Raw genomic sequence first — 26,286 nt, forward strand, 5'->3', positions numbered from 1 at the left:
GATCGCTATGCAGAATCTAGGGCCGGTGTACGTCACATATGTTCACAGGAATCTGAACCGGCACCATTTTTTATAGGTTCTCCACCTTTCCAAAACAAACAGATAATGTCAGTATCAGTCATTTGCATGCAAGGAGAGCGATAATAAAAGCGGCGGCCTGTCAAGACATGTCGGAGCTGCAGAAAGCCCTGACGCCTGGGAATGATTAACCAGTTGCTGTGGAATGAGATACCATGTGCAGCCAGCTTCTTCCCTTTCTCTTTTTTAAGATCTATTTTATTATAATGGCAGGAAGTAAGTGGCAAATATGCACTGGGACTGAATTCCACGCATAGTTATCATGGCTATGAAGCAGCCGCTCCTCAATTACAGGAGAAACAAATTAATAGTTCACGTTTACACGTGAGGAGATGCTTATTTTATCCATGTGCTACTTTTTTTTATGTTATCACTTTTTAATATGGCATCACAACTGGTAAAACACAGTTGTCAACACCACTAAACAAGTAAAGAAACGTAAAAAAAGGGAAGTCCCCTGTACAGAAATCTATAAAGGTGATTATGGTGCAAATCTTGTAATAAGTTCCATCACCATAGCAACCAATGGTCAATCAGCCTGATCACTATATAGGTTGCTATTGACAATAAGACCACTATTGAAAGTTTGCACCAGATTGACTTTTTAATAATATAGCCTCTCCATAGCAGTTTAAAAATGTTTAAGCTCCTCCCCTTTTCTATACAATGACACTCTTGATTGGCTAGCATGCCACTGACCAGGATACGCAACACTCGAATCACCGCTAACCCCCCCACGTGGGAGAATATATCAGTGGCAGAAGTGAAAAATGCCTGTGCATGCACTTGGGCAGTGGTCTTCTCTGTGACTAACCTGCATATGGAAGAAACTGTATTGGTTTCACGCAGTTTATCAGAAAGAGCATATTCCATTTGAAAAAACAAAACATACAAAAGAAAAACAAATTTCACATAACCATATTAAAGCACAATAATAGAAAAATAAAATAACACAGAACACCCACTCTAAAAGAACCGATATGAGGAAAAACTAGCTGGAAGGTTGTGCAGGTAATAATATTTACTAGTTTCTTAATACCTCTAATCTAATTATAACAATTAAATATGACCCAGCAACTCTTCGTTATAAGGGTGAGTCAGATACTCCTCAACCTTTCACAACAGTTTCACCTGTTCTATGCATCATACAGGTATAATTAACCACAGTGTTTACAACAATGTATAGAATAGTCCTCTATACATTCCATGCTTCACAAATAACTATGCAAGCAATTTTTTTATACTTTATTTAGAATATGATAGGTTTGCATACTGTACATATAGATTTGCTTATAGACTTGAGCCATGTTTATAAACAGCAGCTCTAATCTTAAAAAAAGTTGTATGAGCATCAATGGGCCAAGATTTCATATAAAGATGAATCTCTGACCTAACACACATGAGCCATCCATGATTGTTTTCCTGGGTTATCACATCAAGTAATCCTCAGAAGCTTTTCTGAAGTGGTATGTTTTACATGCACCAAGATCCTGGGTGCCTGACTGGACTCAATTCCCTCAGAGAGCTCTAGCACCAGCAAAAGAAAATTCCACTCAAGTATACGTTTGAAAGAAACTTTTCCCAGTGACTGAGAAAAAAAAAGAAGTATATTACTTGATAAAACCAATTCATACACCTTATTGTGCACTTATGGCACAGAGACAAGCTCAGATGCTTACACACATCAAAGATCTAAAATCGGCACACGCTATCCTCCGATAGATGGCAGGATCCTCCAGGACCCTATAAGTCGCAGCTGGACAGAAGCTGCATACACCCCTCAAATAAATAGGAATTCACATAAACTACAGAACAAACCCAGAATATGCACCCTATCTCTGTACCCTAGTGGACAGTCCATATCTCCACGTGAACTTGATGCCATTAAAGCATATCAATAAGGTTCCCAGGAAGTTGTTTCTAACTAACGCTGGGGGCCAAATAACTTGTTTGTCCCAAACCGACCAAACATTTTAAAAGTGGTCTTGTGGGAAATTTTTAAATATGGTGGCAGAAAAAACCCAAGGATGGAAGCAGGTGTAAAAATGACTGTACTTAGAAGAGGGTCGTGGACTGATTAAAAGCAAGGAAGTTTTACTTCAACAAGAGGATGAGACGGCTACCTAACAGAAGTGGTGAGGAAACTAAAACACTGGTGACATACATATACGGCTATCCTGAATATAACACAAGACCGAGGACAAAACTCCAACGACAGCAGCCACGCTGGATAAAACACTCAAGCAATACAAAAACGACATCAATGACTCAGTGTGTTAATCAGGCTGGTGTACCTTGCGTACACTATAACATCCATTTATAACTATACCCGAGTATTCGCTGTTTGTGTGTGTTCTTGCAATAGAGAAACATGCAAAAATCTATCCATTTTAAAAAACAAACATACACTTTTAAGCCTCTATCGTTGTATTATTTTGAATAATTAACCTCTCATTGTGTTCAACCAAGAATTTCAAGTTGATGTTATAAAAAGTACTTTAGCTTAAGTAGACCCGTTTGGTTTCTGCCAAACCAGGTTATGTGCCATCTTCGTGATGTACCAAGCAGCTGAAATTCTTTTTGCTTTTGCTGACATGTGAGCAGTAGCCCATGCCAGTGTTTGCCAGATGTATTTTTAAATATAAAACACAGCTACAATGCAATAAACTCCACTAGTGTTCTGAAAGGCTGATGCGACTCTGATGAGGAAGGAGACACATACTAAGCGACATCCCCTGTGGGTCACGGTCACTGTCGGTTATATGAATCATTTAATGAAACAGACAAGCATTTTGTGCAGTTTTAACGAGGATGACTAAAAATAGAAACCCTCTCCAAGAGATCTAAAAACAGATTCTGTAGTATCCTAACATAGAATATAGGTCACTTCAAAATACATGTGAGACAATGGATTGACCTTTTGCTATCAGTGTACTCAAGTCTCTCTTTTTTTTTTCTTCTTCGGGGTGATGGATCTTTTACAATTGCTCACGTTAATGCCACAGAAAGAAAAGCCAGTAGTGTGATTTCCCGGATTGATGCCGCTGTTTTCATGACATCAGTGTCATGTGAGTGTGCGCTGGCAAAGAATCCCCCGTAGTGCTACAGGACAGGGGGCACACAGAGCCTCTATTGTTCAGTTCCTGTTTACTGAGCAATTACTTAGGCTGAATCTTGGACTAAAGTTTGCAACACATGATAACTGGGGTTCAATAGGAGTAAGACAATACTGTACTTACCATACCGTCAGGGGGCTATGCTGTAGGCTAATATGCTTGCACACAAGGCCATTTTGCTTAAACCTGTTGATTCTGCACTATTCACAATATGTGTTATTGGAAAATGAGCCCAAACACATATGCCCTACTTTAGTAACTGTGAAAAATCAGTACATCTTGCTATCATACTACCGTGTCACTTTTGTAGGTTATTTAGCATTGGGAGATTACGCATCGGTGTATACAATTACTCCGAAGCTGGGTAACCACAGGTAAATAAACGTATCACATTGATCCGTAGATTATATAATATTCCTGGGTCCTAAAAATAAACTGCTTCCTAAATTACACCTAAATGGGTTTTCTTTTATCATTAGTGGCATTTATTAGACACCAGCATATATCAGCAAACTGTAACAATGTTCATCGGAAGCATCAATAAGAAAAAAATATTTTCCGCAGACTTAATTGTTTTTGTATTACAGAGAACTGGAAATAAACCAGAGCTGTTGTGGGATCAGTAAACCAAATAATGAGGATTATGGCAGATGAAGGTGAGCAGTAGTAGCAGAAGCAGCTGGAGTTTTGCCCATTACTCTCAGAAGCCACAGCCTAGTAGAAAAAAAAAAAAACTTAAATAACTTGTGTTCTATAAGGTTCTTATTTAAAAAAAAATTAAAACATCAGGAAACATAGGGGGTTATTTTAGAAGAACAATTCTGATACATCATGAATATTCTTTTGGCTCTTATGGTGACTGCACCAGTTTTAACAGTTTGCACAAGAACTGCTCTTCATAATTACCTTTATCGTTATACCAGTAACGGGATATGTCAGAACATAAGTTAAAAGACATTTGCCCTAACCCTCGCTAACAGCAAATAATATGGAACCCCTGAGAAACAAAAAAATGAATCCATTGATGTTAATTATTACCCACAGAAAAAGTACCATGTCAGCAAAAACGTAGGCAATACAGCTCAAGATGCATGAAACTTGGCCAGATGTAGGCAGCATCCATGATACACATTCCCACCACAAACTGATATATGACAATCCTTTTCATTCCTCCCAACAACCTACACACCTTTATGCCTCCAAACCCAACGCTGTTTAGCTAGGCCTTCCTCGCCCTGTTGATGCACCTCAAGCCCTAGTTGTATCTATCCCGCTGAGTGGAGAATGCAGCATGTGCTGAAATAAACCACTTGAACATTGCTATAATAGACACCAAAAGAGACAGTGTGTGTATAAGGAACCATGTAACCAAGTTACAGTCTTGATAGATTGAACGGAAGGAGAGCCAGGTTGACCTATAGAGACCGTCCAACCCAAGCGTCCAATCTTTTAAGGAGGCAAACATTACCAAAACTGCAAATAAAACCAGGGTTGCACAAAGGGAGGACTGTCAGTATGAACTATTAAAATGATGTGAAAGAAATTGAATGGGCACACTTGAAATGTAATATACATGCCTGTGTATAGGTAAGCAACATACAATCACTTGTAGCTGTAAAAATGTACATGTTTACCATTTAAAACCATGTTCAAGGAAGATGAAACAGCAATTAAGGTTTTGGATCGGGGACACAAATCAGATTAGTTTCCCATAAATACATTTACCAAAAACGTTTCCATTGAATAGTGCACAAATAATAATTTTCTGACGGGTGAGACTCAATGGAGGTTATGTATAAAACTGCCTCAAAGGCACCATTAAGAGCAACCAAAAGGAATATTCCGATCATAGCATTGGTTGCTATGGCGATATGACCACGTTTCAAAATTTGAGCCAGCGTCTCCTCATGGACTGGTAAATTATCATCGTATCATTAGAACAATAGTCTGATCCAGTGTCTTTCTTCTTCACTTTGTTAGCAAAGAAAACAAGTTAAACGCTACTATCCTACCCAAAAAAGTACACCGCTTAACTCCACCACGGCTTGGTGACCAATAATGGCAACTTGTACCTCACCTAGAAAGCAGGCCTTCATTACTTTTTAAAGCAACCGAAATTCTGTCTAGTAACCTTATGTTCTATGTTATGTAGCTAAAGTAACCAACAAACAAGCAGTCTTTTGTTATTTGTTGAGGCAATATTTTGATAACACAACTGGAAGGGTCACAGGCTGACTTGGCATCATATCGCTCTTTAAGTATCCTTTCACAAACCAAATTTGAAATAATCTCTAGCTTGTAAAAGTCAAACCATTTTAGATTTATTCACTAAACTGTGTACTTAGAGTTCAACTCACCAACTTCATAGTGCATAATGAAAAAAACCAACCCCTGTAAGAGTCTCCTACAATAAATAATGCATAGTTCATTCCATGAGATTTCTTCAAAGCCCTCTTATTGATTTTACCACACATTACTCTTGGCTACCTGAGCTCTTTTCGCAAGAAAACATTACTAGCCAGTTCATTGCAACCAACTACAACTCACTATTAAGTGAATAAACACCAGTTGTTAATAATGAAGCTCTACCCAATCTCAATAGATTAAAAAACGCTGCAGCAAAAAGTAATAGAAATACAGAATACAGGACCATACTAGAAATTCTGCCAATCTAGAAGGTTTAACCACACATGAATAAGGAGGATGGAAGAAGACCACAAGCAACAGGAGATGATCAAATCCACACATGGGACATGTAGACACCTGCACTGTGCACACATAAGCCAGGTAACAACACAGATGTGCAGCCCCATACAGCACACAGTAAGATGTGTAAATGCATGCACTGTTACACGGTAGGCATCACAGGATCTCATGCATTCGAGAAGCATCCTTTCCGAGCCAGCTAAGCCATGCACCGAGCTGTCCAGCCCTGACTCACACGTGTGCATTTGTCATCACTCAGTATGCACAGATGCATCTTCTGTATAGACAGAGCCCTGTCTCCATAGGTCCCCAGCATAACAGGGAACCATCCATACACACAGACTACTGCGGGGGAAATGGATCCACAAAGCAAACAGAAGAAAGCACCTTGGTGACAAGCTGTCCTACGTGGTGCCTGGAGAGACCATTCTTGGAAGGACAAATAAGGCAGCAGGAAGTCGGTCTCTGCTTCCAATGAGAAGCCGAACGCAGACCCTGCTGCCGACAGCCGGCGCTGATTGGCCCGCGCGCTGTGCCCATGTCGGCACGGCTCTGGAAGCAGGGCTGTCGGTGTCTGCGCTGGCGGCTCCTCGCACACGGCTATTTCAGAGCTCGGTGTCACATGAAGCAACCGCAAATAAACGGGCACGCTGTCTCCATACCTGGGCGCACATGCCGGGTTGCCCAACGTGCTCTAGTATTTCTTAGCCAATTACACGAGACACTAAAAATATAATTAAGGGTGGTGCAGGCCTGCGGGATTCCTTCATACGCTGACCTCCGTTGGAAATAGTGGAGATGATTTTCTCAACACCACGAATGTTGCAAGCTGGTATTTGACCTTTGCTGTCAGCATGTACGTTTGTTACAAGAAAGAAAGAAAACTATATAAAAAGAGTGTTTCACACACATAAACATAGATGTGTGCACATGTACACACAAAGGAACTGCATTACATACATATACATTATATATATATATATATACACATTATATATATATATATATATATATATATATATATATATATATATATATATATATATATATATAAAATACAACTTGGACCATTGTCTGTGCAGGTGGCACCTATTAACCTGGTACTTATCGGACCAAAGCATCCAACCAAGTAAATATACTATGGAAGCCAACAGAATGCATAATGATGGCGTTTGGGCTAATCAGCCTTGCAAAAGAAGAATACATACTAAAGTACTTTGATAGTATTTTAATATCCATTCAAAAGTAAATAAAAGACTTACAAGCCCTTGCCCCCTCCGTGCCCCCATTGTTACTGCTGGGCGTCAGGATATGAAGTTATATCCTAGCACTCCACTTTTTAAGTACGGCACTGGGCAGAAGCAATATATGGAGGACTATCCTCGATAGCGGATAGTGTTAATCCGCCGGTTCAGGAGATCAGCGATCTCCCGTTTCATCAGCCCATGAAGGGCAACTAGATCCCGGTTATGCGGCAAAGAGACTGGCACCCCTAAGTCTATCCTAAGTCTAGTTGGCCTAGACCAGAATACGCCATTGACCTACAGGAGAAGCTGCAGCAGAAAACCCGTGGTGTGAGATTTATCATCACCTACCGGCAGGAAAACGCTCTGCCAAAAATATGTTCCGCATGGAAAATAGCTGGGAGGCAGGGAAAGTGACCAAATCCATATGGATGGATGCTGCAGAATACCCCCATGCATCGACACATGGGGACACCATGTAAATCTAAAAAAGACCTCTCAGTTGTCATATGCATTAAAGTGCATTTGATGCCTGGAGTGTCTGTAAATGTATTTTGTATAATGCGATTGGGGCAACAAGAGACAAAGATGCAATAAAGGCAATTTAACCCATTAGTGCACAATTTAAGAACCTGATGACTGTAGCCTCTGTCTAGAAACAAGTAGTTTGAAATCATTTTAAATGAAGGTCTGGAATATCCAAAAAATGGTGGCCCTCATGGCATGGACTTGTGAATATATATTGGGAGACATGATTTATCCTATATATATATTCCAATATATTAAATGATCAAACCGGCAGCACTAGATACTGGAGCACTTTGTGTTACCAGTGTTTTAAATATACAATCCATAGCAATCTAACCTTTCAGCACAACCGTAAGTGCAATCCATATCTACTACAGGGTAAGCAGATGACTCCTGTAACCAGGGAAACATGAAATTATTAAAGAATTCTTACTGTGAACGTCATTTTCCTTGTCTACAAATATATATTTATTATGATTTTCCAGACAGGTAAGATATTCACAGTTTTTTAGTCTAGGGCAAACCGTGTCACAAATCACAGCCTGTGATGTCATATAATTCTCTTTATATGTCAAACCAAATGGTACAAGAAAAACAGCACATGCAAATTGGGGGCTATATGCCATAATTATACCAATTAGGATGACCTATGATTATCATGCTGGCTGATGGTCATGGGTGCTGTCGACAAGAGCTCATCCATATTTATATACTACAAATTTGTTAGCGTGTAGCATGGTCTCTTTTTAGGCAGATGCGACTATTCCAATACATCAACACAATACGCCAGAACAGAATGCTAAGCCTGATGCAAATATGCTTCTGACGACTCATTCCCTTAATAGGGAATACAACGTTTGTATCATATGGTTCTCGGATAAACTGTATTACTCAGTGCCACGCAGGCTCTGACAGAAGGCAGCTGAATACTCTAGAAAAGGAACAGAAGGGAAGTGGGGTGAGGAGTTTACATGGGTAGAGTGTTTCTAAAGTGGATGTTCTTCCTTTGCATTCTGCAGACATTATTTATATATACATACACACATACATACACACACACATACACACACACCGGTCGTTCCTGGCTTATGGTTTTGGTAGTTATTTAAACCGGACCCCCTGATATTGATTCATTAAACCGTCCCATTAACTAAATTTAAGATCTTTGACCCAACAAAATAAGATCACATTTTTCCAGCTACAATCATTTAATACATAGGCACAGGCATTTATTATTTCACAATATGGCATGCACTATTGGAAAGTAACAATGTGTTACCACCAATTCACTAATATGGGGCCTAGTTAATAAATCCGCAAACAACTTTACTCATTATATTGAGGGCTGTCTTTAAAGTTAAAGAAGTGCCCCAGAAGTTCAAATTACAGGCTCCCTTTTCTCCTCTGCCACCCCAACTAAGTACTCTTCCATGACATCATCCATTTGTTTTTTAATACACTGCAGTCAAGGAGATTGATAAACTCAAGTATACGGACCCTGGGCAGCAGCCCTTTCCCCTGACTCAAACACTGCCTTAAGTTCAAACTCAGATATTTACTTAAGTGAGCAATATCAGTTTTTGGCATGATTGTTCAGTTGGTTTTATAGAAAACATGAGATCCGAAGAAGAAAAACTATTTTTGAAATTGATGTTGTTGTGTCTTCCAACCTTGGTGAAACAACGGGCAGAGGTCGGCAAGGTGTCTTTACATGGACACCAATGGCCGTCACAATTTGTGGTATCCGTCACGTGTGTGTGTGTGTGTGTGTGTGTGTGTGTGTATGTTTGACAGTCTATCCATTACTATTTCGGTTTTGGGCCTAAAAGGAATGGAATGATTCATTCTAATTGTTAACCTAGGGTTTTTAAATAAAAACCAATTGAAGCACCATGTCCAGCAGCTTTAAAATGTCTTCCATGAACCATGTTGGTGCCTATTTTTCTACATCCCTGGGGCAGGAGCAGGGTTATATGTGCTGGTCCTGGTCCTTACACAGCAGTTGAGTCTGGCTAAGCCCCACCTTGGCTGTTCCACACCACTAGCCAGCTCTCTAACAGTCCTGTCCCGGGCCACCACCAGCCAGCTCTCTAACAGTCCTGTCCCGGGCCACCACCAGCAAGCTCACTTTCATACATACATACATACATCTATATAAAATTCTTTATAAAGAATGGTTACTTACATCTTTGTCACATATGTTAAATACTATAAAACCCCTGTGATCTTGCTCTATACAATAGCTTGCTCTAATCATAAACAATTTTATGAGAAAGCCCCTGAAATCTTAAGTGCAGGAGCTCCAAAACATCAAAGGAGTAGTCATTTATTTATAGAAAATGACCCCTCACAAAGATCACTCGACACCAAGAGTCTGTTAAAAAATGTCTTCTAGACATTTGTTTTGTTCTTCCCCGCTTCTGCCACTTGCCAGTGCACCTAATAAAATGCTGGCGCCTGAAGTTCATTCATATCGCCAGTGTTTAGCCATGGACTTAACCAACCAGATTTTAGAAATGGAAGTAACAAACGGTCTAGAAACAGTTTTAAAACATGCAACGGAGGGGTGTGATATCATTTACTAAAACCAGTCCGAAAACGTAGCCTTCTTTTGGACTGAATTTCAATATATGAGCCAGGCCTCTCCTTGTGAGAATTAAACATTGCGCGTTATGTTTAAATGCACAGTTTGCTTTGAGGGAACCCCCGGGGACTTCACTTGACTCTTCAGATGCACAGGGCCACGCTCAACCCACTTGCCAGGTGCCAAGGAAGTGGCAGAGTCTGGCAAATCAAGCCCAGTTTTATCCAAGGAACATTCATTAAATGCCCACAACAATCATTTGCTGGTAACCGAGAAATGCCAATTTTCAAAAGAAGGAGTGAATGCCAACTCTTTTTCATTGCGTATGCATGGGTTCCAGCACACTTTCCGGGGGGGGGTGAATGGCATATCAACTTCTTACCGTGCAAAGGTGCTATGAGCAACTTAGCATTTAAAAAACTTGTCAATATCTACTGTGTATAAGACTTTCTGTACTATGAGGAACACAATCATTTATGGTTGCTCTAGATGTGGTCTCCATAGGGCTGGGCAGTGAATATAAGTCCGATTATAGAACTGATCTGTGAAAAAAGGCAAAGTCTAAAAAGTATAACATTATTGTTCAATCTGCAGCCCCATAATGGCCTACATTGGTGTCCTATTCTTACTAATGGATTGTGTTGTTAGCACTTCAAGCGAAGTTCAAAGGGTTGGTTTGCTCGCTGGCGCAGGAGCACCAATGCATCTCTTAGAAAGCCAAACATATTAGAGAATGCCTGTGAGTGGAGCGGTGGACACGGTATGCTTGCAGGAACTTGGTTTGCTTTATGAACGAAGTACAGCTGTTGTCACTCAAGGGATCTACAAAACAGAATACAAGAGAGCTTGCATTCCCTCAAACACCAAGCTGAACGTTTGCTACAACTAAAGGCTCTCTAGATTTATATGTTTTGAGTATTATATTACTGCTTGTGAAATGGTTATATATCAGTGGGAAATTGCTCATGGTGCCACAAGGAATATTCAGTCCCACTGCCCTTTCAATACAAGCTAACATTAATATTTTTTGAGAGGTTCATAACGTGGCTTGGTTTTATTTTGCTTAGAATTACTAAAGTAGACATATTGATTTTCTTTCTCTTATACACGCGTGTATAAAAATTGAGCGTGACAGCTAGTAAGCTTGCTAAGTAAAAGACAGCATGATATCACTGCCCTAATAAAATAATTTACCGAAAACCTGCAGAGTATTGGCAGCATAAAAAAGAAACACGCAGGATGAGAAGCACTTAATCAAATGCCTTCTATTTTTTTCCCCTCTAGATAAATGCTTGCGTGCGCATGAGTGTCTGAACAGGCCCCACTTGCAGTGTTCACGAGCCAGTGCTAGAGCTAAGGGGCAGTAGGTATATCACGTGCATGGAGTTTGGCCAAACGCATCCCATACCACGACCCACAGTTTAGTAAACCTCAAGGAATTTAATTAACAAAGTTTAAGAATATGGCTACATACTAACACAAATATTAAGACTAAACACTTTGATGAAGGTAAGTGGGTAATACTATGTGCCCCCCCCACTTGGCACATACACTGGCATACATTAGGATACCTAGTTGTTTATTTCTGTGAGTGGTAAATGACATAGGTGTATCGATTAACCCCTTAACGACAATGGGCGGTCCTTAAACCCATTGAAAACAATGCATTTTGAGCCCATACATGTACGGGCTTTGTCATTAAGGGGTTTTTAAAGATGCTACTTCGCATTCACTCTATATTATACATAAAACATAATAATAACAATAATTGAGCTCTCGCGTGCTAAGCCCCAGCATTTGCATTTTATTCTTCCTGTTTTAAAAAGAGCATTACAGCATATTTATATATCGGTTTCTATGGCAACAACTAGTTAGTGCTTGCCTTCATGACATTAGCATTTTGTGAAGAATTGCAAGACTTATTTCTAGGATGGGTTTGTGCCTTTAACAACAATCAATGCTGAATTTTATTTACAAAATGGTTACGTTCAGCAAGGAAATGGAACAACATCCCAAAATATCAAAACACCCATAAGAAGCTAACAAATACTGTAAATTGACAGTTGAAAAAAGCATCCGGTGTACATATTTTGGTAAATCTAGCAAATCTAGCTATGAGCAAATGTACATTTACAAGTTCATTTTGCAATCTCTTCTCATGAAGTACAGTACCACTGGACCTTTTCTTTTTAATTTGCATATTAATGATGTATCTAAGTAATTTCTATTTCTGAAGATGACACCAAAATGTGTAGAGTTAGAAATTCAGCTCACAATGTGTGTTTGTTGCAAAATTATTTAATTAAGTTGGGTGATCATATGTGCCGAGCTGTGGCACGCTATATCTGCTGTATGTAGGGGCGAGGGCAGGGCTAGTCGTTGGCACTAAAAGTGTTTGGATTGAGAGGGGATTTGGGCTACCCCCCCCCCACACACTCACACACACTATTACTTGCATGCAGCAAAAAAAGGTCATTAACGCAAGATCTGGACATGTGATTATTTCTCTATACAAAAGCACCAGATAGGCCTCATATAGATAATGCTTTTCCATTTTGGCCACCATAAGAAATATGTGTTAGTTAGTTAGAAAACATATAAAGAAAAACTAAAACATTAACACTCGTTTTTGGCTAAACTAGATTTATTTACTTTTGGTCTTGAACAGCCCCCCCCCCACAGACAGAATGGACAAAAAGAGTCCACTTATTAATTTTAGGGAACAATTCCATCCTAAAGGGACGCTCCAGCCATAATATGCACATTATGGCATTTAAGAGGCCACTTTAAATTTATATGGTGTCACCCAAGACCCTCGTGTGCACGCACAGGAATCACTGATTTTAAGGGGAATGCTTACATGTCCGGCACAAAATGTCAGATCATGGAATTACTTTTTAAGTACTTTAAGATGATTTCTAACTAAGGACCTGACAAAATGGCCTTTTCTAGCCTTCCCATGTAACTATGTAACATGACAAATAAAAAGTTTAGGTGTAGACACATTTTTGTTGCAAGTAGACATATTAGATAATAGGATTTACTGGAGTCAGCAAAGGATTATTAGGTAGTAAACATTTAGTTTCCAGTCTATACAGAAGACAGAAAAAGGATTCTTTTTCGAATTTTGCACTGTCAAAGTAACAGAGACGCTGTGGATTAGTTTGACGTGTGCCACATAGGAATGCTCCCGCAGTCAAAACGCAGCCTGTTATTATTTAGAGTGATAAACAATTTCAGCGTTGTGTGGAATTTAAGGCACACTTTATGCAACCTGGCAGATTAAGGAGACGCCCGGCCTGCCAGCTGCACACGTGCCCGAAACACAGTATACAGGTCACATAAGAAAGGAATGCTGCCCCGCGCAGAACTTGACTCATATATGTCAGCAGAGATTCACTGCAGGTCACAAACCTACACGTGATCTGAACCCAACTGGCAAGATTCACCGTTTGCAATGCGGCCATTGGAGGCAGGGATGGACATAATTATCGTCTACTGTAGGAGATTGGGCACCAGTGACAACATTTTGGAGCAGTTGCTATCTTGAGATTTGCCCAGTCTTGTACTGTAGGGCAATATCAAATCCGTGGAGCTGATTTTCTTTATTTGTCTATTCTTGCTTCTCTATGCAAACTGCCCACCGTAAAAGTAATATCTCCATGGCAACCAATTAAATCCGTCTGCTGATTAGACCAATCCTTTGCTCCTTTTACCCCATTCACATATAACTTTGTCAGCTGATGCCCACTAACAACTGATATACTTCAGGACGAATGCAGTTTAACACTCTTTCTTTTCAGGACAAATAGGGCTTTTTTGTCATATGATCTCATATTTTGTGTGTTCATTTGCCCACCAATCACATCGAAATTGGGTGGTAAAAAAATCTGCTTTACAAACACATTTTGCATTGCTGCTTTTGATTTCATGCCCTGTCCAACTGCAAAAAAACCCCACCAATCTGCATAAAGCAACTTCCCCCAAGCACAGCAATGCCTCAAATGCATAGGTTTGGCGTGTTTTGCCAAAATTGAAAGTCGTGCATATCAAGTTTTCAAACTTGAAATTTTCACAAATTTTTTTTACAGGGCCTATGTTCTATATGGACCCTTTAGAACCTACAAATTCAAATTATACCCCAAAACTCTATATTTATGAATATTTCATGCAGTCATTAATTTACCAATCTCTTCTAAAGTTTGTGGTAACTGTTTTGTCGCTTTGATTTCTTGCGCAGCATATTTGCTACTTCGCATAACACCCCTAGTTCTTGTTCAGCAACATCCCCAGAGTAGGCCCCACATGCATATGTTTGGCATGTTTTGGGGGCGCTATGGGCCATTCTTAGAACATACATATTAAAAAAAAAAAAAAAAAAAATTATGTGAGGAGCGGTATTTCTTTTAGGAGTTTTATTTTTCAAGGGGATGGGTAAAGGGTTCTACAGGTGATTATTTTTGTGTTTGTATTATTTTACACTTTGTATTTTTACACTCTTATAACGTTATAGAAGAAAGCAGTCCATTACTGCTAGCGGTCCCATATTGGTTCTTTTCAGACCCCCACGGATCTCTTTTGAAACAGAGGAAACCCTTGTGACATCATGGTGACATCACTAGAGTAGGGTTGCAACTAACGATTTTCATAATCTGTTAGTTGGTTGATTATTTTTCATTTATTTAAAATAATTTAATAAACAAACAGGATGTTAAAAACAAACAGCAGAATATAAAAAAACTTTGAGAAAAATGCATTTTCTTGTTTTTATTTCTCAACCTGCCCCCCCCAGTTATGCACATTTGAGCCCAGGCTTGCCACACTGCCTCCCAGATATGCCACATAGCCCCAGATATTCCACGCTGCCCTCCCCACATATGCCACATACCCCCAGATATGCCATTCTGCTCTCCCCACATATGCCTTATACCCCCAGATATGCTTTATACCCCAGTATGCCTTATACCCCCAGATATGCCACTCTGTCCTCCCCTGATATGCTACTCCCCCCCCAGATATGCCTTATACCCCCAGACATGCCCCACTGCACCCCCAAATATGCCCATGCCCCCACCAAATATGCCACTGTGCCCCCTGATATGCCTTATACCCCCTATATGCCACTGTGCCCCCACCAAATATGCCTTATAACCCCCTATATGCCACTGTGCCAAGGTTGATGTTCTTGGAGGAAGAAGCCAAATGGCAAATGATTATATATAGCCTGGAAGAAAGACGTGACAGGGGTGATATGATAGAAACATTTAAATGCTTAAAAGGGAATCAACAGGATAAAGGAAGAGAGTTCATTTAAAAGGAGAAATACTACCACAAGAAGAGGACATAGTCATAAGCTAGAGGGGTAAAGGTTTAATAGTAACATCAGGAAATATTACTTTACGGAAAGGGTAGTGGACGCATGGAATAGCCTTCCAGCAGAAGTGGTAGATATACCAATAAAGACATTTAAGCAAGCATGGGATAGGCATAAGGCCAAGCTAGATATAGGATAAGGGCAGGTACTAAGGAAAGTACTGAGGTTAGGCAGACTAGATGGGCCTAATGGTTCTTATCTGCCGTCAGTTTCTATGATATGCCCCTCTGCCCCCTGATATGCCACTGTGCCCCCCAAATATGCCTTATAACCCCCTATATACCACTGTGCCCTTGATATGCCCCCTCCCAGACTTATCCTCCGTGCTCCAGACTCGATGTGCATAGACAACCTCTGCTTCTGGCCGGCACTTTCGCTGTAGCTTCTATGACTGAGCACTGGAAGGTCATGTGCCATCATAGAAGCCCCAGTGGAAGTGCCGGCAGTAGCAGAGGATGTCTGCACACATCGCACAGACGCCCACCGGCTGCAAGAGAGAATGATCCGGGTCCCCTGCAGCGCTCCGGCGGATCCTCCTCTCTGGCAGTTGGCGAACGTTGCGCATTGCGTGCAGCCCACCTCCGCTGTGGGGTATCACTACACTCAGGAGATGTTGCTGAACACATATTGGGCTGTTGTGTGACATATACCTGTAAATTCATACCTAAAGTACAACAAATACACACATAAAATACTACTGCAAACTTTGACAAAGGCTGGTGGTAAAATGTGTGCATGTAACAAGTTAAAATACCAGCATTTAAAATATACTGGGGTGTCTAGTTTTCAAAAACATATCATTTTATAGGCCATACTGAGTTGTCCGGGCTCAAAGATGTACTAAATAGGGCATGGGCATTGGAACACCAAATGTCAAAGTTCAAGATTGAAAAATGTCCCAAATGTGGCCCTTTTGCCCATAAACACTCAGACAAACCCATGCATGGGTGGTATCAGTGTACTCGAGAGATGTTGCTGAACGCATATTGGGGTGTTGTGCAACAGTGGCATAAACCAGGAGCTATGAATTTATACCTAAAGTACAGTGTGTGTGGGGGGGGACGCAAAAAATGACACAAAGTTTGACAAAGACTGGCTGTAGAATTAGTGCAGTTAAAGAGTTATAATACTAACATTTGAAAATGAAAACTGAACAAAAATGTGATTTGAAAAAATAATACTAACATTTGAAATACCCTGGGGTATATGGTTTGATGGGGTAAATTGCATTGGACGGCTTCAGAGATACCTGAAAAAGCACATGGGGGGGAAGAATTACCAGATTTGGAAAAAACGCTTCTTAAACTTATTGCCCCATAACGTGCCGAAAAAAGCAAAAAAACATTGGGTATTTCTAAACTCAGGACAAATAGTAGAATCTAGTTAGCAGTTTTTTTCATTAACTTTTATAGCTGCATAAAAGATTTTTCAAGTAAAAATCTGAAAAAGTCATTTTTTTCTATATGTTTCACCATATTTTATACTTTTTAATGGTAAATGATATGATACAATGAAAACAACATAAAGAAAGCCCCTCTTGTCCTGGGAAAATAAATAAATAAACTTTTATTTTTATAAACGAGAAAGAATAAAATTACAGCCAAACATGAGCGCCGCAGGAATATTAAAACAGCCTTTGTCAAGAAGGGTACAACAAATAGAATCAGCCATTGTCACAAAGGGGTTAATAAAGAAAGATACCATTCAGTTTTTGTTTTGTTTGCACTTTAATGTCTTATCATCTTGTTTGTTGTTTTGAAGGCTTCAACAATTCAGTTATTATTGGCAATTGTTGCCATTTTGACTTAGCTGTGTTGCTCATTTAATATTGTGTGTAGTTATGCAAGGTGAATGCTTCAAAAACAAGTCATTCGGTAATGAGCTGAAATACTAGCCCAAGAGCACATGCATTTTCTATAGACCCAATGTGCAACGGGACATTATGTTAAGCAACAGAGAGTGTATAATCCACCGACTCATGTTTGGGAACATTAAGATCACATCTGTTAAGGAATAAGATTATCAGGGACTGAGAATGTAACAAGAGACACAGGAAATAAACTGATGGCATATACCAAAAAACAATAAGAAGAATTCAGTTTTTCACACCCCCATTATATCAATGCATCTAAAAACAAACCATGAGAACTCTTAGGCCAAGAACTATGTTGGGCCCTCTCTGCACTTTAAAATGTCTGTAATATTCGGTGCTTTTATTGCCTTGCTGTTTTTTACTATATATAATTTACATACACACACACATTATATATACACATTTACACTCACTGGCCACTTTAGTAGGTTCACCTTGCTAGTACCGGGTTGGACCCCTTTTGCCATCAGAACTACCTTCATTCTTCCTGGCATACTTTCTACAAGGTGCGGGAAACATTCCCCCCCATAGAAAGTCCCAGCAAGGGATATTGTTAAAGCACATCGAGCAGACGTGCCGGCAGCGGAGGTTGTTTACGCGTGCGTTGCCGCAGCAGCTGAACGTCTGCGAAATGTGCTTAGATAACCTCCCGTGCCGGCACTCCCCCCGTGAAAAGTGCTGGCAGGGGAGGCTGTCTCAGGGTATCGGAGAGTAGGAGAGCAGGGATCCTAACCCTGCTGCCTGCCCGGAGTCCGGAACTGCACGTCCCCGGTGCCGGGCGATACGAATTGTGCATTCCTGCGCTAAACCCCGAATATAGGCCGCACCCCCACTTTAAAGACTTAAAGTGGGGGGAAAAAGTGCGGCCTATATTCGGGCAAATACGGTATTTGTTTTTTTATATAGCGCAATCATATTCCATAGCGCTGTACAATGGGTAGACATTGCTCAAATTAGCTTACATTCTAGAGGGTTCAACATGTGCGCTCAGAGATGGTATTCTGCATACCTTAAGTTACTGTTGCCTTTCTGTCATCTCGAACCAGCCTGCCCATTCTACGCTGACCTCCGACATCAACATGGAATTTTCGTCCACAAAACTGACGCTTACTGGATATTTTCTCTTTTCCAGACTATTCTCTGTAAACCCTAGAGATGGTTCTGTGTGAAAATCACAGTAGATCAGCAGTTTCTAAAATACTCAGACCAGCCCGTTTGGCCCATGCCACATTCAAAGTCACTTAGATCCCCTTTCTTCCCCATTCTGATGCTTGGTTTCAACTTCAGTAAGTTGTCTTGACCATGTCTACATGTCTAAATGCATTGAGTTGCTGCCATGTGATTAGCCGATTACCTCTTTGTGTTAACAAGCAATCGTACAGGTGTACTTTATATAAACACACTCGCTGGTCACTTTATTAACACACAAACTACACATACATATATATACATGTATAGTAACATACACACATACATACATATAGTAGCATGCTTATACATAGTATATATTTGCTCGATTATAAGACGAGGTTTTTTCCAGAGCAAATGCTCTGAAAAATACCCCTCGTCTTATAATCAGGGTCGTCTTATAATCAGACCTCAACTAGGTATGACTATGAGACTAAGATCCAGATCCCCCGCAGCGATGCAGGGGACCTGGATCGTTCTGTCTCCCCCCCACACACACACACACACTTACCGGCTAGCAGCGAGGGTTGTCTGCGTCCATCGCGCAGAACTTCCCCGGCTGTCAGAGATCAGAGTTCCCCATGATCTCTGACAGCCGGGGAAGGTCTGCACGATGGACGCAGACAACACCCGCCGCCAACCGCACCTCCTCCCGGCTGCAGCGGAAGTTGTCTACACCAGGGCTTGACAAATTTGTTGTGAATCTAGGCGCCAGGTAAAAAAGTTAGGAGCCAGGATTTTTTTAAACTAACAGTTGGTCAGGAGGGATTCGATCATCATCAGCCCACTTACTAAACTCACAGCGTTTGACCTGGAAGCACCCTGGACTTTCAGGTCAGTGCTGTTTGGTTTTTTTTTTAATTATTTTTTTTCATTTTTTTAACTCTTTCGATGCTGATGTTCCATTGGAGCACAGCATTGACAGATATTTAGTCCCCACAAGCTTGTGGGGACAAATGTTAACCCCTGCAATGCCACGAATGTGGCATACACAATTGTGGCATTGAACGGGGTAAAACGCTGCACTGTCGCTCTCATGGAGTGATCAGGCAGCAGGGGGGTGTTTGGGCTGGTCTCCACACTCATGGTGAGACCAAAGAACCCTCTCACCCTGTCCCTGAAGCTGCCTCTGGCAGCTGGGAAGCAATTGCTGGTCTATAGACCAGCCACTGCAGGGGAGAGTCTATGATGACTGCTGTAGGCTTCTATGACTACAGGAATCATCAAAGGGCTTGTGGGGGCTCGTTTTTTTGCTGTTGCTGGTCTGCCTGGGCTTCCAGGCAGACCACCGGTAGCAGAGCCCCTTACAAAACGGGAGTTAACCCCTAAAACGCCACGATCGCGGCATTGAAGGGGTTAACGCTGCACTGTCGCTCTCAGGGAGCGATCAGGCAGCAGGGGGGGTGTTGGGGCTGGTCTCCACACTCATGTGGAGACCGAAGAACCCTCTCCCCCTGTCCCTGAAGCTGCCTCTGGCAGCTGGGACTCAATTGCTGGTCTATGGACCAGCCATTGCAGAGGGAGTCTCTTTGATGACTGCTGTAGGCTTCCATACCTACAGGAGTCATCAAAGGGCTTGTGGGGGCTCGTTTTTCCTGTTGCTGGTCTGCCTGGGCTTCCAGGCAGACCACCAGCAGCAAAGCCCCCAAAACGGGAATTAACCCCTAAATGCCGCGATCGCGGCATTGAAGGGGTTAACGCTGCGCTGTCGCTCCCATGGAGCGATCAGGCAGCTGGGGGGTGTTGGGTGAGGTCCCCAGACTTGTGTGGGGACCCAATCAACACACAAACCCCTTCCCTGAGGCTGCCTGTGGCAGCTGAAAACACGAGTGCTGCTTTTCCAGCAACCGCGTTTTCAGCCTACAGGCTCACTCCGTGGGAGTGATCTCAGGCTCGGGGGCGGGCTCGGAGTGGCTGTGCTGTCTGCCCAGACAGCTGCAGCGCCCCCGTGTGGTGACTCAGCCTCTTACATCCACAATTTTTTCTGGATGTAAGAGGCTGACAAAACCTAGGCGCCAGGACAAAATTCTCTGTCGCCATGGCGACCTGGCGCCTGGGATTTGTCGAGCCCTGGTCTACACGAATCGCGTAGAGCTCTACACACTGCCCGGACTATGCACCGGGGACTCAGAAGCTCCGGTAAGTTTGGAGGAGGGGAGTGTTAAATGGGGGGCATAAGGCATTTCTGGAGGCAGAGTGCTCTGTGAAATGCCTTTTAACCCCCTTAATGCCACTCTGCCTCCTGAAATGCCTTATACCTCCCTATATGCCACTCTGCCCCATAATATGCCTTTTAACCCCCTAAATGCCAGAGTGGCATATAGGGGTATAAGGCAATTCTGGAGGCAGAGTGGCACATAGGGGGTCAAAAGGCATATCATGGGGCACAGTGGCATTTAGAGGGTTAAAGGGCATATCATGGGGCATAGTGGCATATAGGGGATATAATGCATATCATGGGGCAGAGTGGCAAGCCAGGGGGCTGATGTGCATAACTGGGGGGGGGCAGGCTGAAAAAAAGGAAATAAAAACAAAATATTTTTCTCAATTATAGCTTTTATTAAAAAAAAAAATGTTCACATAGTTTACATGAATTAACATTTACTGGTAAAACTTTTTTCCTATAGGGTCGTCTTATATTCAGGCTTTTTCTTTTTTTCATAAATTAATAATCTGATTAATCGAGCAAATACGGTACATACAAAGACTAACATAATTGCTTACACACACACAGCTTTTCTGGCTCAGACTCAGCGTGTTGGGTCTGAGAAAGCATGGCGCGCTGTGCTGTCCTACCACTATGCCCGTGTTTGTGTGTGTGTCTGTGTGGGGGGGGTGTAGGGGCCAGTGGGGTCTCCCTTAAGCCAGTGCTTCTACTGGCGCTGGCTTTTTCAGTTACTACACGGCACCCAGACACCTGCCTCAGCGCAACCCTGCAGGCAAGCAGAAGGGCCCAGGCCGTGAACAAAAAAAAAAAAGCCTCATTTGTTTGGTTACATCAAACATGGAAAAGAGGAATCGTGATTTAACAAACATATGGTTAAAAAGAAAACCTCTGGTCTTTAGGGTAATAAAAACTTCCAGTAAAGAAATGGTTACTGTAATATATAATATGAGCAATCAGGTTTTATTCCACTACTACACTGTTCTGCTAGTTAAAAACTGATATTTTGATTAGTCTCTGGCTCCCCCTAATGGTGCAACTCAAATGATTACCATGTATGGCATCAGCAGCACAAGACTCGCATCACTGCTGTGTGACGACAACATGACTTCCAGGCACACTCTGAAAATGTACTGTGTGATCCCGTAAGCGTTTTATTTACTGATGTCCAGTCACTTATTATTTAGCTGTATGATACATTCACCTTACACTGGGATTATATTTTACTTACATAAAAGATTTCAATGGACTAAAATATATGTATACATTTCAAATTACTATTTCCCCCTTTGCAACAAGATTGTTCTTTATACCTTTTGCCACAGTGGTTGTTTTGAGATTTCTCCTGTGTTTGTGTTTAGGTTTTCTTCTCTCACTGAATGTACCCATACATATTATTCACCGATTGGCCATAACATTATGACCACTGACAAGTAAAGTGAATAGCACTGACAATCTTGTTATCATGGCACCTGCCAATGGGCAGGATATATTAAGCAGCAAATGAACATTTCTTTCTCAACGTTGACGTGTTAAAAGCAGGAAAAATGCACAAGCATAAGAATCTGAGCAACTTTGACAAGGGCCAAATTGTGATGGCTAGACGACTGGGTTGAAGCATCTCCAAAACTACAGCTCTTGTGGAGTGTTTACCTATCAAAAGTTGTCCAAGGAAGGAAAAACGATGAAACGGCTACAGGATCATGGACAGCCAAGGCTCATTGATGCATGTGAAATGCCAAGGGTGCCCTGCAACAGACTAGCTACTGTTGCTCAAATTGCTGAAAAAGTTAATAGCTGTAATAATACTGTTGCAAACCAGTCAGGGTGCCCATGCTGACCCTTGTCCACTGCAGAGAGAGCCTACAATGAGCATGTGAGCATCAGTACTGGAGCAATAGAAGAAGGTGGCCTGGTCTGATGAATCGCATTCTTTTTTACGCTGCCCAGGTGCATGTGTGTCGCTTACCTGGAGAACACATGGCACCAGGGTCGATGGAGGACCCACCTTGCAACTTACAGGACTTAAAAGGATCTGCTGCTAACATCTTGGTGCCAGACACCGCAGCACACCTGCAGATATCTAGTGGTGTCCATGCCTCGGCGGGTCAGGCTTGTTTTGGTGGCAAAAGGGAGACCTACAAAATATTAGGCAGGTGGTAATAATGTTATGGCTGATCGTGTATATTGTTCTATTCGGGAAAAGAAGAGCTTTATATACCATTATTTGATTATATCATCTAATTTGCTGTAAAAAAAAAAAACAAAAAACCACCATTTACAAAAGCTAAAAAAAAAACCTGCTTAATAGATTCTCTTTGTCCAGAATTTGTCCTATTTGGGACATCTTTAAAGCTGTCCAATTCAATTTATCCTCATCAAACTATATATTCTTGAAAACCGGACACCTCAAGGTATTTTAAATTCTGGTATTTTAACACATTTTTCCCCACACACATTGCACTTCAGGTATTAATTTACAGCTCCTGGTATAGCTTACTGCCAAAGAACACCCCAATGCGTGTTCAGCAACATCTTCTGAGTACAGTGATACCCCCATTGTTCAAAATGACTTAGTATGTCCTCTTCAGCATATCAAGACATTTTGGACGATGCTATGCTTTCAACCAATGCCCTTTTCTATTCCAGAATCCCTGTGCACAAAGCAAGGTACATGAAGACATGGTTGGGCGAGCTTGGTGTGGAAGAACTTGACTGGCCCGCACAGAGTGCTGACCTCAACCCCATCAAACACCTTTGGGATGAACTGTAAAGGAGATAGCGGACGAGGCCTTCTCATCCAACGAACAACTACATTGTAACGTCCATGTATTCTGAGCAGGGTGTCATAAAAGTCCCTGCTGGTGTAATGGTCACGTGTCCCAATACTTTTGTCCATATAGTGTTTCTAGCTAAAAACACTAAAGCCTTATTCAATATGTAATCTCACGCATGTTACAATTCCCTCACTCTATTAACCTCTACCACTTCTGTTGGGTGGCTGTTCCACTAACAACTACCAAAATTAGTTCGGCTTAACCAGTTGCTTGCATCAAGTTCCCAATGTGTATATACATACACATACAAACATACCCTCACCTGTGCTCGCTTACCTCTCACCTCTCCAGCAGCTTCCTGTCTGGATGCTCGCACACTGTGCAAGCACCCTTGGCTTTACAGCGGCATCAATTGACTTTATCAATTGACTTAACATGACACCAATGTGTTCCTGTCTCCCTGTGCCAGTTCAAAATAGTTTAGAAAGGGCCCTTCTGACCTGGTCTGCACTGGTCCGGGTCAGAAGGACCCCTTCTAAACAATTTTGAACCAGTACCAGGAACAAGGTGTCGCAGAGATCGCCCCTGGCTCCGTCGCAGCTGCAACAGCTGTAGTTACGCCACTGGCGGAATAGCACCTTTAACTTGCAGGCAACACATCATACGGTTAACGACAATGCTACATAATAAGACCTTGGAAAGTTGATTTACCATAAACGAAAGTTAACAACAGACACCATGATTAAGAGGTACACATGATGTAATGTCCATCCCTCTAACACCGACATCCTTCAAAACGGTTTCTTTACATCACCATTTTCATGGTACTACCTGTGCAGGATCGCAGACATGTTCAAAACCTCCACAGTTCTGAGTCACATCATATGCAAATGAAAAAGTGGGTTCTTTATGCAATAGCAACAGAGCAGCAACTGTTGCCCAACCGGTCATTAAAGGGTCGCTTACAAAACCTTCCGTAAAGATCTCCTCCTGTGAAACAGCTCAGTGTCAATCAGTGTAGCCAGTGCAACAGTGCAGTGCACACCTGGTTTCGATCAGTGCAAAGCAAAGCAGCATTTTAAAGGGACGCGTGTCCGCGCCTGCCACATTACATACTAATTCCTTGTGTGCGTGTACCCCACAGAAGCACAATATGCCCCAAAGCTCAGCGCCCCTCACACAGCCGCACTTAAACAGCACTGAGTGGAGCGCACGGTAGGCTCACAGTACATACGTTAGTGTGTCTCCACACGTTAGCGGAGAATACAGTTTGTCCCACAATGAGCAATTTCGGGTGTTCCCCTCCCTCCACCCGCTCTCCTGGTCACATGACCTCTCACCCGCGGGCTCCGGTCCCTGCATCGGCCGCCGGCACCTCCTCAAAACGAGCTGAGCGCAGGGGGCGGGACCGGGAGGAAGAGAGGGAGCGCGCGCAGCGGGGGCTGGAGGGGGGCGGCGCGCGTGACCATAGACAAGGATAATGGGCGATTTATTATTAGCTGGAACATAATGAGGTGGAATTAGTATAATGGCCATGAAAACAGCAAGCTGTCACTAAGACTGGGAGGAGTGTAGAGTCTGTGCCAAGGCATATATAGGTATATCCCTATATATAAATGTGAATATAGATATTATATACCTATTTTAAAGGTAGTGTTTGCTAGGTATTACCCGTAAAATGAATCATATTGAATGTGATCACGATTGCTTAAATTATGTTTCTAACAAGATGTTTGTTACTGTAAAGGTGGGCAGAGCATGGCACAAGGTAAGACAGACCCCTGGCGTGCTTGCAGAACCCACACATATAAGGACCCCACAGGGGAAGGACTCCCTGCCAATCTAGGCATTATAGACTGGAGCTCACACAGTCTCAGTCTTATGTGTTTTTAAGGGGAATAGCGTAGAAAGAGTTAAAATCTCTGTCCTCTCACTGACTTGTCACTATGGTAACTCAGAGGGGAGTTTCATTGATTAACACTTTGGAGTCTTACAATAACTTTATCTATCTTCTTCTGGGTGACAAAAAGCCTGCTGCTAATGGGACAGAAGCCCTGAGAGGCCCCAACCGAAGTACGCTTAAGCTCCAAGGCTCTGGAATTGCCCACAGGTTTCTTCTTCAACCAGTGTTGGCTAACTGACGCATAATGGATTGTAAGCTTTCAAGACTATTCTTCAGGCATATGATAATATAATAAGAAACACACTGTGTGAGTGTGACTGTGTTTGCTTGTTTGTGTGACTGTGTGTCTGGTAATGGAGGGGGTTAATTGTCTGAGAAGGCTCATGTATGGCAATGAAGAGGGTTAAATGAGACTGCTCATGTCTGGTAATGGATGGGGTTATTAGAGACTGCTCATGTCTGGTAATGGAGGTGTTAGTAGTCTGAGATTGATCATGTATGGTAATGGAGGGGTTAAATGTCTGAGACTGCTCATGTCTGTAATGAATGTGTATTATAATATAAATATATTATTAAATCAGCGTAGTTCCCAAGGCTTCCTAGGCTTATATAATTGATATAATATAAAATGTATTTTATGTGTATGTGATGGTGAGTGCATATGTGAATCAGTGTGTATGTGAGATACATATGATATAAGACTGTGTGTGTAATGTAATCTGTGCAATACTGTGACCTTGAACGGCAAAAA

At 41.8% G+C, this 26,286-nt stretch overlaps 1 protein-coding gene across 3 annotated transcripts in view; it reads right to left on the reverse strand.

The window, feature by feature from the left end:
• GNG7 (G protein subunit gamma 7) overlaps positions 1–25,030 on the reverse strand; it is a 28,533-nt gene extending 3,503 nt beyond the window's left edge. The window contains exon 1 of one of the 3 annotated variants that reach the window (XM_053465159.1): positions 24,973–25,030. The gene's annotated coding sequence lies outside the window, so the exon portion shown is untranslated. The other 2 variants (XM_053465150.1, XM_053465141.1) reach the window with 2 other exon arrangements.
• Between the last annotated feature and the right edge of the window lie 1,256 nt (positions 25,031–26,286).

Source organism: Spea bombifrons, chromosome 1, assembly GCF_027358695.1.
Source record: "Spea bombifrons isolate aSpeBom1 chromosome 1, aSpeBom1.2.pri, whole genome shotgun sequence".
NCBI lineage: Eukaryota > Metazoa > Chordata > Amphibia > Anura > Pelobatidae > Spea > Spea bombifrons.